The sequence below is a fragment of the Anomaloglossus baeobatrachus genome, chromosome 4 (assembly GCF_048569485.1).
Source record: "Anomaloglossus baeobatrachus isolate aAnoBae1 chromosome 4, aAnoBae1.hap1, whole genome shotgun sequence".
Classification (NCBI taxonomy): domain Eukaryota; kingdom Metazoa; phylum Chordata; class Amphibia; order Anura; family Aromobatidae; genus Anomaloglossus; species Anomaloglossus baeobatrachus.
Genome location: NC_134356.1, coordinates 238,370,853 through 238,389,856, shown reverse-complemented (window position 1 = coordinate 238,389,856; position 19,004 = coordinate 238,370,853).

The following is a 19,004-nucleotide window of genomic DNA, read 5'->3' as shown; positions in this document are numbered from 1 at the left end:
CCAAATGCCAGGGCTGAATTTTAGTCGCAATCCGACCCTGGCGCCAATGTATGTCAGATGGATGCGCAGCCTCCGACACGCATCCTTCTGAATCAGGGGTTGGGGCCGGCGGGCCCCTTGCACTCCGGGTCTGGCTGCAGTGGCGACCACGGTAGTTACGCTCCCGGGTCTTGGCCATTCAAGTCTAATGGGTCCATGAAAAAAATCGTACCTAAGATGACATCTGAGAGAGTCTGATCAGTCGTACCTCAGATGACATCTGAGAGAGTCTGATGAGAGTCTAATTAGCATAATAGGACCATTTATCTCAGAGGAAGAAAGTACGGCTGTGTGAACCTATCTATCTTAGAATGCTTTTCTCCAAAAACATGTTCATACTGCGTCTTTTTCTAGCAGTCAAAAACGTCTGTTTTTCTGTACAATACTTAAGGATTTGCACCTTTTTTCTGGCAATTTGTAATCCCAAGTATTGGAAAAATGTTCAAAAGAGATGCCTAGGTGTCTTTTTAGCCTTCTCGTTGTCTGAGGCCTCCTTCACACGTTGAAAAAACGCGTGCTGCACAGTCTGTTTTCGCCATCCGTTTTTGGTTTCCCCTATTTTTGATAACCAACACAGATAAAGAAGACAGCTATGGGCTGCAACCCTCAGCTATGTGCTGTACCTTGGCTGGATATCAAAAGTAGAGGGGACCCTACTCTGTTTATTTAAATTACTTAATTTCATAATTTAAAAATAACGGTATGGGGTCTCCCCTATTTTTGATGACCAGCCAAGGTAAAACAGATAGCGGGGGTGCCGGTACAATAAGACTGGGAAGGCCCATGGCTATTGGGCACTTCCTAACCAAAAAATAGCAGCTCACAGTCGCCCCTGAAGTGGCACATCTATTAGGTGTGCAATTCTGGTCCTTCGCCCGGGTCTTCCTGATTGCCCCGGAGCAGTGGCAATCAGGGTAATTTTTTGGGGGTGTTGATGTCAGCAGTTATTTAACAGCTGGCATCAAGCCCAGGGATTAGTAATGGAGAGGTGTTTACCAGGCACCCCCATTACTAACCCAGTAAATGTAAAGAGAAAAGAAAACACATAAATTATTTTATTTTAAAAAATCACCCCCTGACATTTAGGGGTACTTTGCACGTTGCGACATCGCTACTGCGATGTCGTCGGGGTCAAATTGAAAGTGACGCACATCCGGCGCCAGTAACGATGTCGCAACGTGTAAAGCCTAGATGCACCGATAAACGATCGCAAAAGCGTTGTAAATCGGGGATCTGTGTAGTGTCAGTCATTTTCATAATTTCGCTGCAGCAACAGGTACAATGTTGTTCCTCGTTCCTGCGGCAGCACACATCGCTGTGTATGAAACCGCAGGAGAGAGGAACTTCTCCTTACCTGCCTCCACCGGCCATGCGGAAGGAAAGAGGTGGGCGGGATGTTGGACACTGGCTTGACCTGAACTTGGTGCTGCAGCCCGAACCCCATTAGAAGTCAGTGATTGAGAAGTTTGGCTCTCCGTGCACATACAGGCAGCCATAAATAGAACATTTCCGGAGAAGAATGATGTGGATTTCTTTTGTATACACTATATCCAAAAATGTTTTTACCCCCAGTCAGAGCCCTTCAAAGACTGCAAATGGCTCACACTGGGCTGGGCACTGAGTATACCTGAGCACACCGATGCTCGATCAAATGGTTATCATACGTACAGCTTCTGAACTCACTGATTTTTTTTAAAGTCCGTGTTCGGTATGAACCCTGAACTTTATAGTATGGGTTCGCTCATTTCTAGTCATAAGGTTACAGCAGTTTACAACTGCAGTGTCATATAGAAGGTAGTACTAGAGCCGGCCACTGTGAACTGCAGCAATTTCCAAACGTCATGGCTCGTCACTGCTGCCAGCTCTCTCGCTACCCTGTGTGAAACAGCTGCTGTGAACTGCAGTAACTATATGACGTCACTGCTCGGCACACTCATAGGCTCTTGCACTACCTTCTATGTGACCCAGCTACTGTGAACTATGGTAAACATATGATGTCAGTGCTCGTCACTGTCACTGGCTCTCGTCCTACCTTCTATGTGACCTGACTTTTGTTAACTGCGGTAACCTTATGACATCACCACTTGTCCCAGCCGCCTGCTCTCATGGAGCACAGCGTGAGACCCGACAGTGATTCCTGTTACAACTTACGGGGCTTCATTCTCTAAACGAGGCTCGATACACTTGGCAATTGAGTCCAGGAATGTCGTAGGACCTCCATGTGGACTACGTTGGAGCTGCGTGAGAGTTCTTTTGGGATTAAATTGGCTATTTTTTTATAACCTAACCCTGCTTTACTTTTCTCCACAACTTTATCCCTGAACTGTCTGGTGTCCTTAGTTTTCATGATGCTGTTTCATTCCTATAGTTCTCAAACAAATCTCTGAGGCCTTGACAGGATAGGTCTTATTATACTGAGAATAAATTACACATAGATCGACTCAATTTACTAATTAGGTGAATTCTGGAGGCAATGGTATCTCAGGATTTTATTTAGGGGTATCAGACTACAGAAGGCTTATTACAAATGCACGTTACAATTTTCAGATTTATATTGTTAAAATATGCTTTCCCCTTCATAAATGCTTGCTCCTTAGTGTTGATAAATCACATAAACCCCAATAATTTACCTTCAAGTTCGTGGGTGTAACATGAAAAAATGTGAAAATGTTAACAGGGTATGAATACATTTGCAAAACACTGTAGTCACCAGCTGTTTCCAATCTTTAAGTATCCAAGATGACCACCATAATGGCATGGGATGTAAAATTATAAGTCTGAACCATGCCTCCACAGCACAAAGAAAGGCTGAGCTAAACATTTTTCAGACTTACTGCTGTGCGCTCCATCTGACTTTGGCATCTATCCTGGATGCAGGAGGACAGGAAACAAGTCTCAGCGGAAGTGGCAACAGGAAAGAAAACAGAGGTCATGAGATGGGGTTACTATACATTTTCAGTGCCAGGGTAAAGGGTCAATTAAAGACTGTGCATTGGGCATATGAGACTTTTTCAAGTGCTATTAGTACGGGTCGAAGCTTCTTTTACATAATGTCTTGTGCAGTATTTTCTGTTGACACCTCTTCCTTATGGTGCACATTCATACAGTTAACAAATACTCATCTAATAAAGTACCCAAACCGGGATCTGCATATGGAATAAGTAATTCTTATCATAATATATATATATATATATATATATATATATATATATATATATTTACAGTATATTTATATAACCTTATTCTTTAGAATTAGGGGGGACTGTACAAATTCACATTAATTATAACCCCCAAACTTTTTCAAATTCAACAGAATCTTTATAACATCAGAGTCATAAACAGACATAGGCAGAGATAAGTTACAGTCGCATGTACCTGTAGGAAAGTGCACTGTATTGGTGCAACCTGAAAAGATTAGTGATGGGACACTGCCCTCTGCTGGCCAAAGGGAGAAGAACAACAGACCAGGAAACAAAAATCACTCAGTTTGTTTCCGGCAGTAAGCATTTCAGAGAGGGACGAGCTGAGGAAGGGGGAGTGAAAGAGGAAGAGAGAAGAAGAGCCCAGGAGCTGAGCGGAAAGGGAGTTCTGGCATGAAGAGGAGGCAGTGCGCGAACGTGCAGACCGAAGGGCAGAAGAAGGTCTCCTCTGCAGAAAATTTGAACAGCAGGGAGACAACTCCGGAGGATACTGGAACAGGTAGTCCGCAAGTCTCGCAGCTCCAAGACCCCTTCACTGTCCAGGAAAACTCCCAAGACCCTTGCACCATCCAGCAAGACTCCCAAGATCCCCGCACCATCCAGCAAGACCCCTGAGACCCCCGCTACACTGGTCAAGATCCCTAAGACCCCCGCTATGCCGGTCAAGATCCCCCAGACCTCCGCTACGCTGGTCAAGATTCCCAAGACCCCCGCTACGCCAGTCAAAGCCCCCGCTACGCCGGTCAAGATCCCCGGTCCAGACTACATGGTCAAGCTTCAGATGTCGCCAGGCAAGACAGCCAGCTGTGGGTGACCTGAATACGTTAGGCTGTTGCCTCCTGCCCAGCCATGCAGTACTTGATGTGGGGGACTGTTTTGGTAGTGATTTAAGCTTAACATACCATGCAATTCAGTGACTGTAGCTTATAGAGACGTAGATTAGTAGCTTAGGGCTACGGACGTAGGCCCTGACTGGTACATATCCTGTTCCCTAGTTGTAGAAGGCGTGTTCCTTACCCTGAAATTTGGTAGATTGTTGTGTTGTTGAGAACTAAAACTTATAATTCTTCCTTTGTATTGCTCAACTCCCTGTGTTTGCATTAATAAATTTTGCTGCGTCACCACTGTGTCTTCCTTTTCTGTGTGCTGCATCTTGACCTTGCTCTTACATACCTGTATAAAGTCATTTTACAATCTGTATAAAATAGTGCCATATTAAACCTGCGTGCTTGAGCACTGAAATTAATGGTGTAGCAAGGCGGGAAAGGGGGAATTGTCCCTAGGCCTACTTACATGGTGGGATCCAAACTGGAATCTATTTACCACAAGGCATTAAAGATGGTGAGAAATGTGTTGATCTTAAAGGTTAGAGTAGGCAAAGAAGGAGAGAGATGACCAATTGTCCTCCCTTAGTCAGCAGATTGCAGAAGAAACCGTAAATTAAGACTGTAGTTCCACTGATCCATGTACAGCCCACCTTAAACTACCCAACAAAAGAGTGCAGTAAATAAGCCAATGGTTGCAATTACTAAATAGCAATACTACGAGGCATTATCCATTGTGGGCACTAAGAGGAACCAGTATTGTGTGTGGATAGTATGGGAGGGTCATATGTGAGTGGGGAAATCAATAACTGTGTTGAAAGCACTAAAGTTGGCACAAGTACTGGAAGGGTACATTAACTGTGTCTAAGAGGAACTAAGGGGCATTATTACTGTGTGGGAATAAATGTGCCGCCCCCGTGCCGGCAGCCTGCCGCTGCTCGGGTCCGGTGGCCTGTTATTCCCCTCGGTGGGCTGTTTCCTTTATTCGGGACTTTGGGTGGGACAGGACCTCTAGTCCTGGCCTCAATCAATTAATTAACCAGTTCCAGTCGCTTCTGGACCTAGCTTCAGGGTCTGAGTACCCCCCTGTGTGCTCCGGTTTCCGGGTCGGTTCCCCGAGTCGGTACCGACGGGCCACTACTCTGTCCCGGTCCACCTTGGTTCCACCGAGCCGTCTTCCCGGCTCCTGCAGACGGAAACCGCCGTCTGCCTCCTAGCCAAAGACACTAGGGCTCCTACCTTGGTACCTGTCAGTTTACTTCAGTTTACTTCAGGCCTGACACACAGGTCTGACCTCCACTCTCCTTGAACTCTCAAACTGATCTGTCTGTCTACTCTCCGTTTTCCCACCCCTGGGCTGTCTAGACTCCTCGGTGGGCATCTTCCAACCGCCTGGTTCCGCCCCCTGGTGTGTCCATCTAGCCCTGAGGGGGGGTGACTAGGATTTTAAAGTCGGCTGATGTCACCTGTGAGGGAAAGGAGTAGTGCAGGGGCCTATCTGTGACTACCTGGCCCGGCCAGGGCGTCACATAAACATAGGACATTATTATTGTTTGGGGAGTGCACCAGGGGAACTGTTACTGTGTGGTGCAATAGGGGGCATCATACTCTGCAGAGACGTGCAGTTGCTGGGAAACGTTTTAATGGTGATCTGCAAAAGTAAAAGCGATTAACGTTTGATGCCTACAAATTTGTTTATCTTTCAGAAGTTAATTCCAAACCATAGGTTAGGTATGGTAATTATTAGTTATTCTGAATAAGTCATTTTACTAAACTTCATGCATTTTATCATTGTATTGGAGAAGGGGGAGTCTTGTTATTGAGCAGGCTATATGTATAGACCCTTATTCATGTGACTGTATATGGATTTTTTAAATTGGTGATAATGGGGTTTTCTGTTTGAAAAAATGGGGTCATGAGTAGGTTATGCTTGTAAAACCACCAAAAAATACTACTTATCAGTTGAAGCCTTTGTCCATCCAGTGCTACCACTCTGCTATTTATGGGAGTTGCACATGTTGTCGCATCTAAAATGTGCTACCATACGCCTATAACCAAGAACAGATTTTTACCAGGTGGTATAACTCCAATTCACCAATAAAAAAAAGTAAAGGTGTTTCCATAATTATAAATAAAAGGATCCCCTTTACATTCCAAGATGTGCTACACGACACAGAAGGCAGATATATAATGCTTAAAGGCTCAATACACAATGTCCTGTTCACGTTAGCGAATGTATATGCACCAAACAATAACCAAGGCGCCTTCTTTAAAAAAGTAACTGACATACTAGATAACTTTGCTGAGGGTCAATTAATTCTAGGCGGTGACTTTAACGTACCTTTACATCTCCCTTCAGATACATCGAATGGCCAATCAACAACACCACAAAAAACAATTAAATACATTAGAAAGCTTTTATCCACCCGACTTCTGATGGATGTTTGGAGAATAGTACACCCCTCCTCGAGGGACTATTCCTTCTTTTCAGCTGTACATAAAAAATACTCGAGAATTGATTACTTGTTTCTTCCACACAAATTTCTGAGTCATGTAGATGACATCTCATATGACGCAATCTTATTTTCAGACCATGCCCTGCTATTTCTTAATTTGAAAATACACCAACAAAACAAAGGGCCTATTAGCTGGAAATTAAACAATAATCTCCTCAAAAATAATAGCACACGAGAACAAATAGCAAAAATATCAAAACCTTTTTCAGAGAAAACTGTTTGGGTAACAAATATGATTCCAATATTTGGGAAACCCACAAGGCCGTCCTTAGAGGCTCTTTTATCGAATTAGGATCAAGATCAAAGAAAGAGAGGGAAAAAGAGATCACAACAAAAATAGCCATAATAAAAAAATTAGAAGACAAACATAAGACGTCACACTCCCCTATTCTAGAAAAAAAAACTCTACAATCTAAGATTCGAGCTGAGAGCTCTTCTTGACCAGAAATACGAGAAATTTCTGTCATTTTCTCGATTCAAAGCATATTCATATGCAAATAAATGTGGTAAATACCTCGCAAATTCTATTAAGAAACAAATCAACTCTACCCACATACTAAAAATAAAAAATAATAAAGATCAGATCCTATACAAGACGGAAGATATTGCTAAAACATTTTCTGAATACTTTTCAAACCTATACAATCTAAAACCAAATTGCAAGACTGAATCCGAAAAAATCACAAAAACAAGACATTTTTTTAAAAACTTAACTCTTCCTCAGCTCTCTGACACACAAAAGAACTCTTTAACCTGCCCAATAACTAGAAATGAGGTAGAAAAAGCTATATCACAAACCCCAAATGGCAAAAGCCCAGGCCCAGACGGCTTCCCGATTGAGTACTATAGGCATTTTAAAGCTGAACTAGTTCCATATCTGACAGATTATTTTAACCACATTGACGAATCCAACAAATTTAAAAAGGAATCCCTTATTGCTCACATTAGCCTGATACCGAAGGAGGGAAAAGACCCTACCTCCTGTAGTAGTTTCAGGCCAATCTCCCTTATCAACAACAACATAAAGATCTATGCCAAAATCTTAGCGAACCGATTACAAAAATTTCTCCCAGAACTGATAAACCCGGAACAGGTTGGCTTTGTCAAAGGTAAAGAGGCTAAGGATAACGTAATGAGGGCAATTGACGCGATCCATCTGGCAAAACACTGGAAAATACAAATGTCTGTACTTTCTACGAATGCAGAAAAAGCCTTTGATCGCGTCAATTGGTACTTCATGGAGCAGACCCTTTCCAAATTCGGACTTCCACAAAAATTCATACACAAAATTATGGCTTTATATACCGCCCCTTAAGCGAAAGTCAAAATCAACAACACATTATCTCCTGGCTTCATTATACAGAATGGCACAAGACAAGGCTGCCCCCTATCTCCTATACTCTTTATCCTTACGCTAGAAACATTGTTACAAAAAATTAGACAAGCCCCCAAAATTAAAAGATTGAAACTTGGCACAATTGAACACAAATGTGCTGCCTACGCAGATGATATTCTTTTCTTCCTAGTAAACCCAAATGAATCTATAAAAACCTTACTATCTGACTTAAGTTACTTTAATTCAATTTCGAGCTTTAAAATACATTTTTCTAAATCAAACATTATGCACATTCTAATATCACCTGAAAACAAAAAAAAAATTGACAACAATATCACCCTTTAACCCCTTCACGACCATGGACGGATATATCCGTCATGGAGCATGTCCCGTTAAGCCCCGCCCCTTTACATCTCGCTGCCAAAGTCTGGCAGCGAGATGTATATGCGCGCGGCCATGTTTTTACTTACCGCCGCCCCCACCGGAAGTCACGTGAGTGATCACGTGACTTTCGGGGGTTGCCATCGTAGCACAGGGTCATGTGATGACGCCTGCAGCTATGACGTTTTACTTTCGTTTTCACCCGGCCGGGAGCAGGGTGAAAACAAAAGTGACTGAATCTGCTGTTTACAGCTGTATAGATGTGATCAGCAGATAGATAATAGCGATCGGATTGCTGATCGCTATAGCCCCCTAGGGGGACTAGTAAAATAAAAAAAAAGTAAAAAAAAAGTTTTAAAAAAAACAAAAACAAAAAAACCTTCAAATCACCCCCCTTTCCCACCATTGAAAATTAAAGGGTTAAAAAAAAAATAAATATACACATATTTGGTATCACCGCGTTCAGAAATGCCCGATCTATCAAAATATAAAATCAATTAATCTGATTGGTAAACGGCGTAGTGGCAAAAATATTCCAAACGCCAAAATTACGTTTTTTGGTCGACGCAAGTTTTACGCAAAATGCAATAACAGGCGATCAAAACGTAGCATCTGCGTAAAAATGGTACCATTAGAAACATCAGCTTGAGACGCAAAAAATAAGTTGTCACTGAGCCATAGATCCCAAAAAATGAGAACGCTACGGGTTTCGGAAAATGGCGCAAAATATACGCCACTTTTATTGGACAAACGTCTGAATTTTTTTTAACCCCTTAGATACAAGTAAACCTATACATGTTTAGTGTCTACAAACTCGCACCGACCTCAGGCATCATACACACACATCAGTTTTACCATATAGTGAACACTGTGAATAAAACATCCCAAAAACTATTGTGCCATCACACTTTTTTTGCAGTTTTTCCCCACTTGGAATTTTTTTGCTGTTTTCCAGTACACCATATGGTAAAACTTATGATTTCATTTAAAAGTACAACTTGTCCCGCAAAAAACAAGCCCTCATATGGCAAGATCTTAACGAACCCAAAACACAAAGGAGGTCTAGGTCTTCCAGATTTTGAGAGATACAGAATAGCCGCACACATAACTAGAGTAATTGAACTTAGAACTCACTCCCCAACAAAACTATGGATGACTCTAGAAATCAATGACCTAGATGCAGGGCTCCAACACTATCTTTGGCCTACCCCACATAACAAATTCAAATATAATAGCATCTCAAACGCCTATACTATGACAACTCTTAAGCTATGGCACAGAACGAATAAAAAAATGAACATCATACCAAGGATATGTAAAGCCACCCCTATTCTCCATTTAATACCAAACAAATATAGAACACTTAAAAAAAAGATTGGTCTTTCGAAAGCATATAGAGATGCACCACTATATTCATTGATGGACAAAAATGACTCCCTAAGATCTGATAAAATCAATTTACTCATCTCCTCCCTCCAACTAGATAACGCTGATGCACAAATCCTTGGAGACATAATAAAACATCACTTTCCAGACATTTCAACTTGTACACCAGACCCCCCAATACTCAAACTATTTTTAAACACAATGAGAAATGACAAAATAATAGCTAAAATAAATAAAAATTTAACACAAAGAGAAATTATTCCAAATTTTATAAGCAAATGGGAAACTGAACTGAACATAAAATTTCTTCCAAACGAAATTCAAGCAATAATGAGAAATATTCATTACCTTACATTCTCAGTGAGATATCAAGAATTAAATTATAAAATAATCTCAAGGTGGTACAAAACCCCAGTAATATTAAACAAAATAAATAGCACAATATCACCACTTTGCTGGAGATGTGAGATGGAGTTGGGCACTTTGACTCACATCTGGTTGAAATGTCCTAAAATGTCCTAAAATTCAAGAATACTGGGAAAAGATAAGAGAACACATTAAGAGAGTGGCTAAAATAGATATACATTTAACACCAAAATTCATCCTCTAAAATCTAGATCCTACAAACACACTATTAAAAAAAAATTCCATGCTACCTCAATTAATCAATGCTGCAAAACTGTTGATAGCCAGACATTGGAAGAGTGAAGACCCGCCCTCCATCAAAGAGTGGATCGAGGAGACAACACGAGTAGGCATATACGAAAAAATTAGATTGTCAAAAATTAAAGATGAGAAAATATCAACGAACTGCAGCGTTTGGCTAAATGCTCCTACATGATGATAGTAGCTTAGTCTTCGTCAATATTGACGAAACAATTCTCTTCATATGTTTCATGGTTTTTTTTATTACTCCTTGCTCTAAAAAGAACGCGATAATCTTAGCAGGACTTCAGTTTCTTTACTCTGTTCACCATAACACCCTCTCTCCCCTATATATCATTAATCCATCTTCTCCCCGCATTCTGCCTTATCCTAAACTTAATACTCCTCCTCCCTCCTTTTCTTCTGCTTACTCCCATATCTTCTCAGGCATCAAAGCTTCTCTCTTTTGTACCCTATTGATATAGGATCATATATGTCGCAATGTGTATTACACTCCGTATATGTTTATTGTGTCATGTCCTGTAAAAGATTTGTTAAGATGCCATTCCCCCCTTTTTTTTTGTCCTATACCTTGTTATGACTTAGAAAATGTAAATAAAGTATTTATAAAAAAACATAAAATGTGCTACCATTATAGCTAGTCACTGGTCTCAGTGGTCATGTAAAGGTAGGTTGCATAAGGAGGAGAGGGCTTGTCCACATCTTTTCTACAAGTACAGCAGCCATTGGAGGAGAGGGATTGTCCACATCTTTTCTACAAGTACAGCAGAACGCGCATACTACCTATAAGAACTCTTGGCTGCTTTTACCTTTATGATAGATAACATTGTATCAATTGTCAGATTCACTGTTGTGAATTGTGACATCAGCTAGTAGATTATTCCAACATCTTGAGTAGGGATGAGTGAACCCAAATGGTAAAGTGCGATGTTTCATATCGGAGACCGGGTGTCCAGGTCTCAGACTCAAACACATACTTTTAAAAAAGTCAGTGTCCAAGTTCTAAGTTCGGGTACTGTTTGTATGTTAATAAGTTTGTTGATAGACTGCAGCCAATGAACTAGCTTTATTGCATGCAGAAGTTGCCTGTATGCTGCTGTGAACAATGAAGAAAAAAATTGACATGTTCACCCGCCTATTTTTGATAACCATCTCAGGTAAATCAGACAAATGGCTGCTGCAACCCTCAGTTGTCAACTTTACCTTGGCTTTTTATCAAAAACAGAGGGAATCCCACATCATTTTTTTAAAGTATTTAACAAAATCATTTAAAATTGGCATTGGCTCCTCTCTATTTTTGATAACCAGCCAAGGTAAAGCAGACAGCTGGGGGCTGGTATTATCAAGCTGGGAGGGCACATGGTTATCTTAACCTAAGAATTCCAGCCTGCAGCATGTGCATCCCAGCTCTTCCCAATTGCTCCCTTGTAGTGGTAATCAAGGTAATACTTTTTGGGTTGATGTCAGCTCTGAATTGACAGATGACATAAGGTCCAGGGGTTAGAAATGGATAGTCGTCTATCAGATGCCGCCATTACTAACCCAGTAAGATTAGAGTTACAAAAACATAGACACAAGAAAAAAAAAGTTTATTTGAATAAACACTCCCCCACACACACTCATTCACCAATTTATTGAATGAAAAAAAATCTTCATTTACCGGGTTAGTAATGGGGTGTCTGATATATACCTCTCCATTAGTAAACCCTCAGATTCATGCCAGCTATCAATTCTACTCCAAAAGTACTACCCCGAATGCCACCACACCAGAGCAATCAGGAAGAGCAGGGCAAAGTGCCAGAATTGACCTATCTAATGGATGTGCCACTTCTGGAATGGCTGTGGGCTGCTATTTTCAGGCTGGGAAATGCAATTGCCCCCATTTTGCTTCCTTTTGCAGCCCCCTAGCGCTTTACTATGACCATTTTGCAGCTATTTTATAGGACAGAAGTTCGGGTCTACATTGACTTAAATGATGTTTTGTGACCGGAGTAAAGTTTGGGTCAAGTTTGGGTCCCAAACCGAAATTTTACCTAAAGCCCGGCCGGACCCGGTGAACCCGAACTTCCATGGGTCCGCTTATCCCTAATCTTGAGAAAGTTACCCCAATTCTACTGCAGACTTGGCTGGTTTGTTTGCTTTTGCCATTTCTCGTTTTCCCCGGCAGTCTCAATGATGTTGGACTTTGCGTTGGTCCCTACCATACTGCATGCTTTCACTATGGCACTGTAAGCCATCAGAAGCCTTTTTGCTAGCAGGTAATGTTATTGTCACTATAATATATACATTCGCCAACATCAATCACTTCCTAACTTTCTGATTTAGTGTGTGCACTTTAGCATCTTTAATCCAAGAGCTTCTGTCCATAGTTGCATAAGAAAAAGGTCTAGTTTTCTCTAATCTTGTAATATGAATTTCATCCTAACTAAAGGAATCCAATGTAATACTTCATTCAGGAGACATTCCAATTGTAAGAAAGCTTGTGAGTGCTGTTTACCAGACAGTGAACTAAATATATTCAGACTGTTACTTAGCAACAGATGCCGCTGCCAGTGGGTATCACTGCCTGATCTGCCGCTCTCCATATTTTATATCAGTGTTTCTCAAACTATAAGGCTATACCAAGGAGACAGTACTGTATGTTGAAGACTGCTGTCCTTAGTTATGATCTACACATACAATGATAAGCCATGATTAAATAGTCCAAGGCAGAAAATGATGCAATAGTCTGCACAATCAATCAAAGCTGCAAAAAAGTATGGAAGAAAAAATGAAAAATTATTGCAGTTCATTAATAAAAATAGCACAGATCATTTTTTATGTTCAGGCCCATAGGATTTCTAGTTTTTAATGTAAAGATCCACCATGCCTCTCTGAGATGTAACATTTTTTGTAAATCACCACCCCGTTTTTGTGATATGATTTTTTCAATAGCATGTACCCTAAAACTGCTCAAATCCCCCTTATGTACATTTAGAAAATGATGGGATGCTCCAGATAGGCTGCGGGTTGTTTTATTGAGCACAGCATAGATGTGCCCAGAAATTCTTTTCCTCAGCGTGTGGTTAGTACAGCCAATATACTGAATTTTGCAGGAATTACATGAAATCATATAGATAAGGTAAATGCTACCACAATTCAGAAATGTTTTCACATAATATGTGTATAGTGAAGCTATGGGGATATCATACTGTGTATAGGGTAGCTGGGGGGTGTAACGCGCATGCTGGTGTCCTCGCACTTTACTGCTCCCTCCCCCAGCAAGGACGTTGGTTTCCTCACCTGTCCAGGTGTCCTGCGACGGTGGTGTCGTCCCATGCTACTGCCTCTCGGAGCATCTGTATACCTGGCAGACTCCCGGCCTCTGCTCGTAGGGCATGCCTATGGCCACGCCCTTTTCTTAAATGGCCAGCGTCCTCCTAAACCGGAAGTACCTCCCAGGTCAGCTGGGAGGCCACAGGTACTTAAGGCACCTCTGCCCTATCAGTGGTGCCTGGGCAGCAAGTCCATACGTTGCTAGTTCCCAGGTACCCTAGCACTGTGCTGCTGAAACTGTTACATTGTTCTAGTTCTTTTGCTGATACCTGTTTGCATTACAGAGTGCTGTTGCCGTCACCTCTACCTGCCTCTGCTGCGACCCACTACTCCAGCCGCCTACGATACTCACAGCCACAGCAGTACCCCACAGATGCTGCCAAAGTGGCTTTCCTTGCTTTTCACCTAGATGGCAAAGTCCTGGACTAGATCATTCTGTTTCTGGAAAGAATATGTCCACTAGTCTCCAATCTGCCTCTCTTTCTGGTGACTTTCCAGAAGGTTTTTGAGGAAACGGGTTGCATTGCATCCGCTACCAAAGTGCTGTTTGACCTTCAACAAAGGGATCTCACAGTGGATCAGTACGCCATAAAATTCTGCACCCTATCCTCTGAGGTACACTGGACCAATGTACCATTGGTCGGAGCATTCTAGCAAGGCCTATCCGGTAAAATCAAGGATGAGTTAGCTGGTCGTGCTTTACCCTCATCTCTGGACGACCTGATTAGCCTGGTCATTCAGATTGACCTGTGCTTTCAGAAACGTGCTCGTGAGAGGGTCGGTGAGAGGAGATTGTTTCACCCAGTACCCTCTGTTCTGAAGTCCATGCCAGTGTGTCTTCCATACCTGCAGCCCCAGAGCTGATGGAGATTGATCAAGTACGGTCTGTTCACCACCATCAGGAGAATTGTCGCAACAGTGGAAGGTGCTACTACTGTGGAAGCTCCACATATCTAATCCACTTCTGTCCCAAGAAGCTGGGAAACTTTCTTTCCTAGGGTCAGTAGGAGAGGTTACCCTAGGTGATGGCAAGTCCATTTCACCTCTATATTTGACTGTGTTCATAACCTGTGGTGACTCCTGGTTCTCTGAACTGGCCCTCCTGGACTTCTGGACTCCTGGCCCTCCTGGTGCTGATGGGAATTTCATACAACAGAGTATAGTGGATCAGTATCGGATTCCTGTTTGTCAGCTGAAAACTCCTATTCCAGTGCTGTCGGTGGACAAAAAGCCTCTGCCCAAGGTCATCCAGTTTGTTACCGAGGAAGTTGTCCTACGAGTGGTAGTGCTGCATACAGAGTTGATCGCCTTTCACGTTCTTCCAGGAATGTCGCATCCGCTGTTGCTGGGTCTACCGTGGCTTCGGAAGCATGAACCAATTCTGGACTGGAGATCTGGAGATGTGCTCAAGTGGGGTCACACTTCGAACAAAAGCTGTCTTGTTCCAGTGCAATCTCCTCGACCGCCCGTGAAGCCCTCTAATCTCCTGCGACCCAAGCGATGTCTGAATACATAAAGGAGAATCTGGCAAGACGTTTCATCCAGAAGTCTTCCCTTCCAGCCAAAGCTGCTTTCTTCTTTGTTAAGAAAAAGGATGGCTCTTTTCAGCCACGTATCAACTATACAGGGCTTAAGGGTGCTTTACACGCTGCGTCAATGTTAGCGATTGCTAGCGATGTCAAGCGCGATAGCACCCGCCCCCGTCGTATGTGCGACATTTGGTGCTCGCTGCCGTAGCAAGCATTATCGCTACGGCAGCGTCGCACGCACATACCTTGTTAGCGACGTCGCTGTGATCGCCGAACAATCCCTCCTTCAAGGGGGAGGTGCGTTCAGCGTCACTGCGGCGTCACTAAGCAGCCAGCCAATAGAAGCGGGGGGGCGGAGATGAGCGGGACGTAACATCATGCCCACCTCCTTCCTTCCGCATTGCCGGTGGACGCAGGTAAGGAGATGTTCGTCGTTCCTGCGGTGTCACACATAGCGATGTGTGCTGCCGCAGGAACGATGAACAACATCGTACCTGTGGCAGCAGCGATATTAAGGAAAGGAGCGACGTGTCAACGATCACTGTTTTTGAACGATTTTGCAATCGTTGATCGTCGCTCCTTGCTGTCACACGCTGCGATGTCGCTACCGGCGCCGGATGTGCGTCACTAACGACGTGACCCCGACGATATATCGGTAGCAATGTCGCAGCATGTAAAGCACCCTTTAGTCATATCACAGTCAAAAACAAATACCCGCTGCCGCTCATACCAGAACTGTTCGACTGACTCCGAGGATCCAGGATCTTCTCCAAGTTGGACCTCCGTGGGGCGTACAATTTGGTTCGCATACGATCAGGCGACTTGGAAGGCCGCCTTCCACACCCGAGATGGCCATAATGAGTAATGCCATTCGGGCTCAGCAATGCCCCAGCGGTCTTCTAGGAATTCATCAACAAAATTTTCCAAGATTTGTTGTACACATGTATAGTGGTGTATCTGGACGATATTCTCGTATTTTCACAGGACCTACCTAAACGGGAGAAATGTTTATCAGGTTCTGCAAAGGTTAAGGGAGAACTGTCTTTACGCCAAATCCAAGATGTGTCTGTTCGAGCAGTTGTTCACTGCCTTTCTTAGGCTACAGCATCTCAGATACCGGCCTGAGGATGAATCCAGACAAATGGTCAGCATTATTGAAATGGCCATATCCTCACAGTCTGAAAGCAATCCAGCAATTCCTCGAGTTCGCCAACTACTACAGGCAGTTCATCCCACGGTTCTCGTCCCTGACTCTTCCCATCTCAGAACTGACCCACAAAGGGGTGAATCTAAAAGCTTGCACTCCTAAGACAGCGGATGCCTTTATGTCTCTCAAACAGGTCTTCACTTCAGCTCCAGCGCTACATAGACCTGACTCAAATAAGCAGTTTACCCTTTAAGTGAATGCTTCGTCTTCTGGTGCCGGTGCAGTTCTCATACAGAAGTCTGCTACAGGTAAGACTGTAACCTGCGATTTCTTTTTCAGGGCTTTCTCTCCAGCCAAGCGCAACTACTTGATTGGTGATCGGGAGCTGTTGGCTATCAAGATGGCTCTGGAGGATTGATGTTATCTGCTGGAAGGAGCGATGCACCCTGTCTTCATTTACACTGACCACAAGAACTTTTCTTACCTACAGTCGGCTCAAAGGTTGAATCCACGCCAAGCATGGTGGTCACTTTTTTTCGCTCACTTCGACTTTGAGCAGCATTTTCACCCTGCTGAAGAGAACGTCAAAGCTGATGCGCTGTTGCAGTCATTTCTTTCAGCCAATCAGGAGGAGGAGTCTCTACACATAACTGAGTGGTCCACGATGTCCCATAGACGTGTCCCAGGTTCCTCTCGGTAAAACATTTGTTGCCGAAGCAGACAGGAAGCGAGTTCTTCAGTGGGGTCATTCCTCTCACGCTGGCCAGCAAAGAAGTCATTGCAGCTGATGTTGCGGTACTATTGGTTGCCTACATTGCGACAAGATGTCCAGGAATTTTTGCCTGCCTGTCCCTCGTGTGCCCGTAGCAAGACCTCGAAGAAGCTTCCTGCTGGTCCACTGCTCCCTTTGCCGGTGCCATCTGCCCCTTGGCAGCACATCGGGTTGGACTTCATCACAGATCTGCCGAAGTCCTTCGGTTGCATTGTCATCTGTGTGGTAGTGGACAGATTCTCTAAAATGGCCCATTTTATGCTGCTGACTGGTTTTCCCTCTGCACCTCTGCTCGCTGAACACTTCATCCAGCACATCCTCCGGCTGCACGGCCTACCATTCCACATCGTGTCCGACAGAGGTGTCCAGTTAATGCCTCGATTCTGGAGGCCCACCTGCCAGCAGCAGGAGGTCACCCTGGACTTTTCATCAGCCTACCATCCGCAGTCCAATGGCCAAGTAAAACAAGTGAACCAAATTCTGATAAACCTTCTGCGACACTTTGTCAATGAGCATCATAGTGACTGGGTCAAGCTCTTCCTTTGGGCGGAGTTCTCTTATAACAACCACATAAATGAGTCCTCCGCCAAGTCTCCTTTACAGATTGTGTACGGACAGCAACTCATAATCCCGTTCCCAGTGGCGCACACCTCTGGAAATCCTGTGGCTGATTCCCTCGTCAAGACTTTCTCCGACATATGGGTGGAGACCAAGTCCTCCCTGAAGAAGTTCTCTGTTTGTATGCAGAGGCATGTGGACAAGAGACACCTAGACCAGGGCCGGCTCCAGGTTTTTGTGGGCCCCGGGTGGAAGAGTCTCAGTGGGCCCCATCCACACGCAGACACACATATACACAGATATGTTCATATACATATTTAAAGACAAACTCACAAAAATATATATAAACAGACAAATCTATATAGTCATATACACTGACATACATAGATATACATCATACATGCATACAGACAGACAGACACACACAGCTCTGCTGGATACATAAGGACATACAGTCAGGCACACACTGCTCTGCTGCATACATACAGACAGACACACACTGCTCTGCTGCATGCATACAGACAGACACACACACTGCTCTGCTGCATGCATACAGACAGACACACACTGCTCTGCTGCATACATACAGAAAAATAATCCAACGCTCAATTGTATTGAAAGCAAAAAATCCCTTTATTTGGGTAATTCAAGCAGCAGTGTTTTAATTTTTTGATGTTCCGGTCAATCAATGACCTTCCTCATACAAACACTGTCATGAATGCTAGATGGATTTAATTGCAGTCTGCTGTGAAACGCTGCTGAATACTGCAGCTGTGTAATCAGGTCTAGTGAAGCCGGTCAGCGTGAGGTGCAGTGAAATCGCTATGAGGCTTGGTGCATACATACAGACAGATACACACACTGCTCTGCTGCATACATACATACAGACAGACACACACTGCTCTGCTGCATGCATACAGACAGACAGACACACACATTTTGCTCTGCTGCATGCATACAGACAGATACACACACACACTGCTCTGCTGCATGCATACATACAGACAGACACACATACACTGCTCTGCTTCATACATACAGACAGACACACACTGCTCTGTTGCATACATACAGACAGATACACACACGCGGCTCTGGGGGGCCCACACACGCAGCTCTGGGGGGCCCACACACGCGGCTCTGCATCTGCAAGGCCCACACATGCAGCTCTGCGAGGCCAAGCACATATGGCTCGGGGGGGAGAGGGCCAGGGCATACATCTTGGGTCAGAGGGCAGGGCACACATCTCGGGTGGGAGAAGCCCATACAGCTCACCGGGGCCCATAAGTCAGGGGGCGGGGAGGGCACATACAGATCAAGTGGGGGGAGGGGTGT